The sequence below is a fragment of the Ovis aries genome, chromosome 15 (assembly GCF_016772045.2).
Source record: "Ovis aries strain OAR_USU_Benz2616 breed Rambouillet chromosome 15, ARS-UI_Ramb_v3.0, whole genome shotgun sequence".
NCBI lineage: Eukaryota > Metazoa > Chordata > Mammalia > Artiodactyla > Bovidae > Ovis > Ovis aries.
The window spans coordinates 78,852,221-78,861,116 of NC_056068.1; the positions used below are offsets into that span (position 1 = coordinate 78,852,221).

At 36.6% G+C, this 8,896-nt stretch overlaps 1 pseudogene; it reads right to left on the reverse strand.

The window, feature by feature from the left end:
• Positions 1-4,756: 4,756 nt before the first annotated feature.
• Positions 4,757-5,780, reverse strand: LOC114118528 (olfactory receptor 5G25-like; annotated as a pseudogene).
• Positions 5,781-8,896: the final 3,116 nt, after the last annotated feature.

Below are 8,896 nucleotides of genomic sequence, written 5' to 3' on the forward strand. Positions count from 1 at the left end.
GTTCTTGCTGCCTCTAAATGCTTTTAAAAATCCTCTGGGATCAAAATATTTGTTTTCGGTGTTTGACTCCTTTGCTTACCTCCTTCTTTAGCTATTTACAGAGTAAACTTCAGTGTAATGATGACTCAATTTCTGGAACTGTTTATCTAAAGTTCATTATAGTAGAGAATTTTCCACAGGATACCTTATTTGACATTGTGATCATTTTAGTTAGTGTCTTTTTCCAATACGGACAAAAAAAAAAATCACTGAGAATCAAAATGTGTGAAGAATCTCTATTATATTTATCCAGGGTTTTCCATGAGAAATTGAGAGCTGTTTCACTGACAAAGGCAAATCTCATGCTGCATTGGAGCTTTACCAATCATTTTGCCAGTTTCTAGTGAGATTGAGCAACTTTGCAATATTTACAGGACATTTACATAACCAGTGGTTGGTTACTCAAGTGTTTGTCCACATTTTTTCACCAGATTTCCTGATTTGTTAAATATATATATATATATATACATATATATATATATATATATAATTCATGTATTTCAGGTATACCAGCTATATTCACTGTAAATACATCTTTCCTTGGTGTGTCTTACATGTTTATGCTCTTAAAGGCAAGCCTATGGTCCCAATTTTAATATGGTTTAGCAAATCAATATTTTCCTTTATGTTTAGTATTTTTGTAGCTTTTTTTTACATTTGTAACCACATATCACAGAGATCCTGTCCCATGTTTTTTCTAAATGTTTTAATTCCTTGCCTTTCACATCTTGATTTCCAAATCATCTTGAGATGACCTTAGTATGTGTTGTGAGGTAAGGGTAAATGATCACTTTTTTCCCATGCAGACATTCAATGGATCCAATACCATGTTTTCAGATCTTTTCTCTCCTCAGTATCAGTCAATTCAGTTCAGTTGCTCAGTCGTCTCCGACTCTTTGCGACCCCATGAATTGCAGCATGCCAGGCCTCCCTGTCCATCACCAACTCCCAGAGTTCACTCAGATTCACGTCCGTCAAATCAGTGATGCCATCCAGCCATCTCATCCTCTGTGGTCCCCTTCTTCTCCTGCCCCCAATCCCTCCCAGCATCAGAGTCTTTTCCAATGAGTCAACACTTCACATGAAGTGGCCAAAGTACTGGAGTTTCAGCTTTAGCATCATTCCTTTCAAAGAACACCCAGGACTGATCTCCTTCAGAATGGACTGGTTGGATCTCCTTGCAGTCCAAGGGACTCTCAAGAGTCTTCTCCAACACCACAGTGCAAAAGCATCAATTCTTTGGTGCTCAGCTTTCCTCACAATCCAACCTTCATATCCATACATGACCACAGGAAAAACCATAGCCTTGACAAGACCTTTGTTGGCAAAGTAATGTCTCTGCTTTTGAATATGCTGTCTAGGTTGGTCATAACTTTCCTTCCAGGGAGTAAGCATCTTTTAATTTCATGGCTGCAATCACCATCTGCAGTGATTATGGAGCCCCTCAAAATAAAGTCTGGCACTGTTTCCACTGTTTCCCCATCTATTTCCCATGAAGTGATGGGACCAGATGCCATGATCTTCGTTTTCTGAATCTTGAGCTTTAAGCCAACTTTTTCACTCTCCTCTTTCACTTTCATCAAGAGGCTTTTAGTTCCTCTTCACTTTCTGCCATATGGGTGGTGTCATCTGCATATCTGAGGTTATTGATACTGTGCTTCTTCCAGCCCAGCGTTTCTCATGATGTACTGTGCATATAAGTTAAATAAGCAGGTTGACAATATACAGCCTTGACATACTCCTTTTCCTATTTAGAACCAGTCTGTTGTTCTATGTCCAGTTCTAACATATACTGCAGTGTAATTAACCAACATAGTCACGAGAACTGGCTGAAAGCATAACAAAAAATACATAAAACAAAAATTCTTGGATATTACTAACTACTTTTATCCTTCAAAGTTACTGAACTAAAATTAAATGCATTTTTTGTTGTTATTTATTTTTTAATTGAAATTTAAATAGTTTTTTAAAATATAAATTTATTTATTTTAATTGGAGGTTAATTACTTTACAATATTGTATTGGTTTTGCCATACATCAACATGAATCCGCCACAGGTATACACGTGTTCCCCTCCTGAATCCCCCGCCCTCCTCCCTCCCCATCTCATCCCATCCCATCCCTCTGGTACATCTCAGTGTACCAGCTCCAAGCATCCAGTATCATGTATAGAATCTGGACTGGCGATTCACTTCATATATGATATTATACATGTTTCGATGCCATTCTCCCAAATCATCCCACCTCGCCCTCATAAATACATATTAAAGAAAGTCTTTAAGGATGACAAAGTGTAGATCTCAATAAGTCTTATACTAGTACAAAACATCATTTATTCCCCCATTTTTTGATTTGTTGCCATGTTCCAGAAAATAGAACACAAAAATATGGCTGAAGGAATATTGTAACTGGAGAAAATAAAACCATGAGACCAAATTATGGAGTCACATGTAATGCATTGACTCTTCATGGCTGTTGGTGCATTATCTGTAAATATAGAACTAATATCCTGCCTATGTCACAAAGATCAATACATTATAACAATAATAGCTAATACTTTATTAAAGAACATGGAGGCATTCTGTACTTCATATGCACCAAGCATATCATTACAGCAGCAAAATCCCAATAAGTTATTACTATGACTAAAGAGTATAGAGGATATAAAAGGCCTTGGGAATAAATCTACGCCAAACATGAAGGTAATATTAGAGAGTGCTATGGTTGCATACTTCCTCAATATCTCACTTTTTCAGGTTTACTGATATATAATTAACGTATTTTATTAGCCCAAGGTATACAGCATAATGATTCAATATTTGTGTATATTGCCAAATGATTGCCCCATTTAGCTTATCATCACCTAACAGAGTTCTGAATTTTATTTCTCATCATGAGAATGATTAAAATTTCCTTTCTCAGCAACTTACAAATATAAACTACAGTATTGTTAGCTATAGAAACTATGCTATATTTTACAGCCCCAGAACATATTTATCTTATAATTGAAACCTTTAAACTTTGACCTTAATACATTTTTTTTAATTTTTTTTATTTTAAAATCTTTAATTCTTACATGCGTTCCCAAACATGAACCCCCCTCCCACCTCCCCTCCCCATAACATCTCTCTGGGTCATCCCCATGCAACAGCCCCAAGCATGCTGTATCCTGCGTCAGACATAGACTGGCGATTCAATTCTTACATGATAGTATACATGTTAGAATGCCATTCTCCCAAATCATCCCACCCTCTCCCTCTCCCTCTGAGTCCAAAAGTCCGTTATACACATCTGTGTCTTTTTTCCTGTCTTGCATACAGGGTTGTCATTGCCATCTTCCTAAATTCCATATATATGTGTTAGTACACTGTATTGGTGTTTTTCTTTCTGGCTTACTTCACTCTGTATAACAGTCTATGTTTAAAGAGTCAAGGTCAAGATTACAGACAACGAGAGATCTCAACACACTGTAAGAAAAACGAAAGTACTGCTAAGTCACTGCTATGATTACATTTACTCAGGACTTAACAAAGAACTTCTGATGTCCTAGTCATAAAATTTTTTATATGAATAAGAATATTTTTAAGTCTTAGGATTCAATGATATGCTCTTTTGAGTTTAAAGTTCTAAAATCCATCCCTACTGAATCAGAAATGAGAAAAACAAAGTGAGAAAATTATAAAGATGTAAAAACCTCTGCCAAGACAACTGGAGGGACATTATAAACACCAAGAAAGTAAAAGTAGAAGTTAATACATACTTTTTTTCTGTTTTGTACCAGAAGTACTCCTTTAGTAAAAGCTTATTCTGAACATGCATGAATCTTCAGCATTTATAGAGGGTATTAATTCAGAAGACTTTTTTATTTGTGATGAAAATATATTTTATACAAAGAAATTTTCATCTTTTCTAAAGATTTAGATGAACTAACAATTTTTAATGCCAAGTAGCTAGGGTAATGTGATGCTGTATAACAAAGAAAGTATAATCTTGTCTTAGTTTGAAATGCAAATCAAACTAAAATTAATTTTCCCTTCATAGATTTTTGTTACTAATACTGTGAATATTTTCAACATCACTTATGTTCCTTGTTTGAATGTGAGGTATTAATGACAGTTGTATCTTAAATAATGATAGAAACTTTTAAAAGCCAGAGAAAATTTACTGTTATTAGAATTTGAACATTCTTATATTAATAAGTATGAATTTTAAATATTAGTATATGTTTGATAAATTTAAGTATTTTATCAATAGAAAACATTTTCTATTATTGTGTTCCTTAAATGCATATTTCCAATTTAAAAACAACCCCAGTGTAATTTCTATACTTACAGGACTTATAATACTTTGAATCTAGTAAATGAAACTTTTTAAAATTAAAAACAAAGTTATTAACTCTAATTAAAGTTATATTGTTAATAAGTAAAAATAAATAATCTTATGTTTTTGACTCTGAAAAAAAAAAAAAAGAAAATTATAACCCAAGACATTGTATGACTTGTCAATGACCCAAAATCTCAACATAAAATAAAGATCCAGTACTCTTGCCTGGAAAATCTCATGGATGGAGGAGCCTGGTAGGCTGCAGTCCATGGGGTTGCTAGGAGTCAGACAGGACTGAGCAACTTCACTTTCGCTTCTCACTTTCATGCACTGGAGAAGGAAATGGCAACCCACTCTAGTGTTCTTGCCTGGAGAATCCCACGACTGAAGCGACTTAGCAGCAGAAGCAGCATACCCAGCCCATGTGGTTATGTCTTGCATACTGATTACTCTCGATCCGTAGTATAAATGGTGTTCCAGTTAGTTTACCCATAAGAAACTTCTTCCTTTCATATGTCCTTCTGAATGATTCTTTTACTTCCCTGTTTCTCAGGCTGTAGATAAATGGGTTCAACATGGGGATCAGGGCTGTGTAGAACACAAAAACCACTTTATTACTATCCAAGGAGAAACTGGAGCTTGGACGTACATAGATGAAGAAGAGTACCCCATAAAGGTTGGAGACAGCAGTCAGGTGTGAAGAGCAGGTGGAGAAGGCCTTCCATCTCCTGTCAGCAGACGGATCCTCAGGACAGTGACAACAACTAAACGTAGGAGGCCAAGGTGATCCGGCCACTGAGTACTCCTGGAGCTCCAGCCAAGAGAAAAGTGAAACTTCATGGACCCGTGTGTCTGCACATGCCAGGGAGAGACAGGAAGAAGGTCACAGAAGAAGGGACTGATGATTTTTGGACCACAGTAAGGCAGGCAAAAGGTGAAAGTTGTGTGGATCATGGTGCTTATAAGGCCCTTGATAAAAGGAGCTTCCACCAGCTGCCCACAGACTCACTGAGATATAATGAGTGTGTAAAATAGGGGTTTACAGATGGCCATATGCCAGTCATATGCCACGGAAGTCAGGAGGAAATACTCAATCACTACACACTGACCAAAAATAAACAGATCTGGGCAGCACAATCAAAGAAAGAGATGACTTTTTTCTCTACAAAGATGTCAGTTAACATCTTGGGACCAATGACAGAAGAGGAATAGACATCCACAAAGGACAAGGGGCTGAGAAAAAAGTTCACAGGGCTGTGCAGTCGAGAATCCATCCAAATGAGAGTGATCATCCCGAAGTTTCCCAGAAAAGTGGCCACATAGACCAAGAGAAACATCACAAAAAGAACAACCTGGAGCTGGAGGCGATTTGTCGAGCCCACGGAAACAAACTCAGTCACCAGAGTTTCATTTTCCATAATCCATTTCTCTGATCTAATCTGTAATGAGAATGAGAGAGATCTTTCTTTGGAGTCCGTTCATAATTGGGTTTCCTCATTTTAAAAATGAATGAATCTTTCATCTTTTTTACATTTACAGGGTAGATCGACAGACAACACTCCTGACTTCTGCCTCTGAGTGGTCATCATCCGCTTATTGTTTGCATGATATTAAGTCACTAAACCTCAGTTTCTTCTTGATTAAAACAGATTTTTAGGTGTAGAAGTAGCTTTTGGAGATTCTCTAAAGCAATTCCTCTAACTGTGCCAGATAACATTTCTAAAAATCCCTGCAGTTGAACCAAGGATATTTTAAGACATGTTTCACAGATAAGGTATCATGTGCATTTAATGAATTCAGGCTGATAGTTCTCACTCTCACCCTAGATAAAGGCTGTAAGAAATATAACTTGCTTGCTAACTGCTTCAGATTCTGGGGGAAAAAAAGTCAGTGTGTTGTCTAAAAGATAACTTCTGAAGTCTAAGAAGGAATGCAAGCTCAGACAAATGAAGTTGGCTTTCGAACAGAGTTCAAAGTCCTTAGCAGTATCTACTCTGTGATGCCTTCTCCAAAACCCCTATATCCCTCATATTATTAACACACATGCTGATTACTTTATCAAACTCCATTCTTTTTTCAGCCTATTAGAGAGACGAGTTCTTAAACATTCAATAGGTGCTGTAATCAATTGTGACATCAGAATCTGGGAGAGAAGAATGATACCTTAGGCAAGAAAATGACACACCTGGGCATTTATCCCCCTAAAAACCTACGTTGACAGAAAAACCTGGACAACTGTATTCATAGAAGCAGTATTCATGATGATCAAACACTTGAAATAACAAAAATAATTGAGCAAACTGTGGTATATCCATACCACAGAATACTTTTCAGTAATAAAGAGGAGCAAAGAATGGCACAGGCAACAATCTGGCTGAATGTCAAGAGCGGAGCTGATAAAAAGGAAAACAATCTGAAAAGGTCACGCACTCTATGAGTCCATTTATACAACACACTCAGATGGCAGAATTTTAGAGATGGTGAAGAGGTTGCCTGGGATTAAGAATGTTGGGAAGGAGGATGGTGGTGTTACTATAAAAGGATAACACACAGGAGATCTTTGTGGGGATGGAATAGTTTTGTATCCTGATTGTGCTGGTGATTAAACAAATCTACATGAGTGCCAAAACAACACAAAACTATACGCATAACGTAGCGGTGTTACTTTCCTGGGTTTTTGTATTGCACTATAGTAGTAAACTGGGGTAAAACTGACAGAAAGGTACATGAGACCTCTCTGTACTATCTTTGAAGCTTCCTGTGAATATTTATTTCAAAATAAAAAGGTTTTAGAAAACAATGAATAGAAAGTTAGAGGAAGGGGAAGTGAGTATAGCACTATAGACAAAGAAAAACTTAAGAAGGGAGATGCACATTTTGGACACGGAAATAATCACGGTGATTCCAGCCACACAATCACCCAGAAATATTGAGTGTGTGCAGATGTGTTGACAGAAAATGAATGCCAGCGTTCCCTGGTAAGTCGCCTTGAAAAGGATTTTACTTAACAGGAAATTAATAAAATAAAGACAACAGACCTCCTGTGGTCTCAGAGGCAATGGAGCTCAGAAAAGAAAAGACCTGGAGGGGTGGAATTTCACATTAGTCAAAAATATCATACCTAAGTAGTGAAATGTTTCTTTGTAAACACAGAAATCATTTCAGGTCATTTATACTTCTGTTCAATTTCACTCAAAGATGGAAACAGAGCATTTTAAGTGTCAAAATAAAGGTGATTAAAAAAAAATCTGTGACGATGAAACTAGAATATGCTCATCTGTGATCTCAACCAACCCAAAGCATTATGTGAAAACAACAGTTTCTGACTGGAAAAACACATATCACTTTATTTTTCCCAGCCTTGCCCAAACAAAATATTCCAGTTCAGAAAACTCATGATCTTGGACATGAGTAGCATAAGATTTAAGTTAGCTGATTCAGAGGTTTGTTTTCTACATATAATATTCCAGTATATGTAATGTGAAGAAATTAAGACCCAGAGAAACCAACCGAGGTCTCATCATTTTAACATTCTATGAGCCCATATGTCTTAAAGCACATTCAGCATCTCTATGCCAAATACAAAATTCAAACAAAATGTACATTCAAGTTAGGTCATTTAAACCAAAAGACAAAGATGAAACATTCTATTTCTACCAAATTATCCCTCATAATAAGCTTAAAGATAATGCTTTCCTAAGCTTCTAAACTCACCTTCCACGTCTGGCTTCCTGATGGCAATTTGGGAAATTTCCTAAAAAGGAAAAGAAAAAATGCCCTACTGTGACAACCTAGAGGGCAGGGATGGGGTGGGAGGTGGGAGGAAGGTTCAAAAGGGAGGGGACATATGTATACCTATGACTCATGTTGATGTATGACAGAAACCAACAGAACATTGTAAAGCAATTATCTTTCAATTAAAAATGAATAAATTAAAAACAGACATGACCAAAACTAATTCGTTATGTCAAAACTAATTATGAAATTAACATTCCCTCATATGAATTACTCTACAAACGTAGACATGCCATTTTTCTCTTGGCTTCTTCATGTTGACTAGGAGGATAGATAATATTCTGATACCATCTTGAAACTTGGATCTTCTTAATAGTACTTTAGTGAACTCTGCACAACCCTCACCAGAGGATTTTCTAAAGAGCTGTTGTGTAAATTACCAATAACTCCTACAAGGTCATGGAAGCTCAGGAGATCAGGCTTATAGAGAAGAAATTAAAGTTATTTTATGAGAAAATAATTTTGGGACTTTGAATCAAATGTACTTGCACCAATTAAAACTACACCTCCATTTGTAACCATCTGCCTCTGAAATTCCAACTCTGAACCTTCAGCTACAACATAATTACCACCAGTCCTTGACACAGTGCAGTTTGAGAATGTAAGATAAAGTCCTTCTTCAGAGAGGTTACAATCAGAAGGGGAGTCTGAGTCCACAGCAGCACTAAGGACCCCAAAACTGCTTCACAAGCTAAACTACAAGGGTGGGATCATTGTAACAGAAGTTTTGGAAATAGTC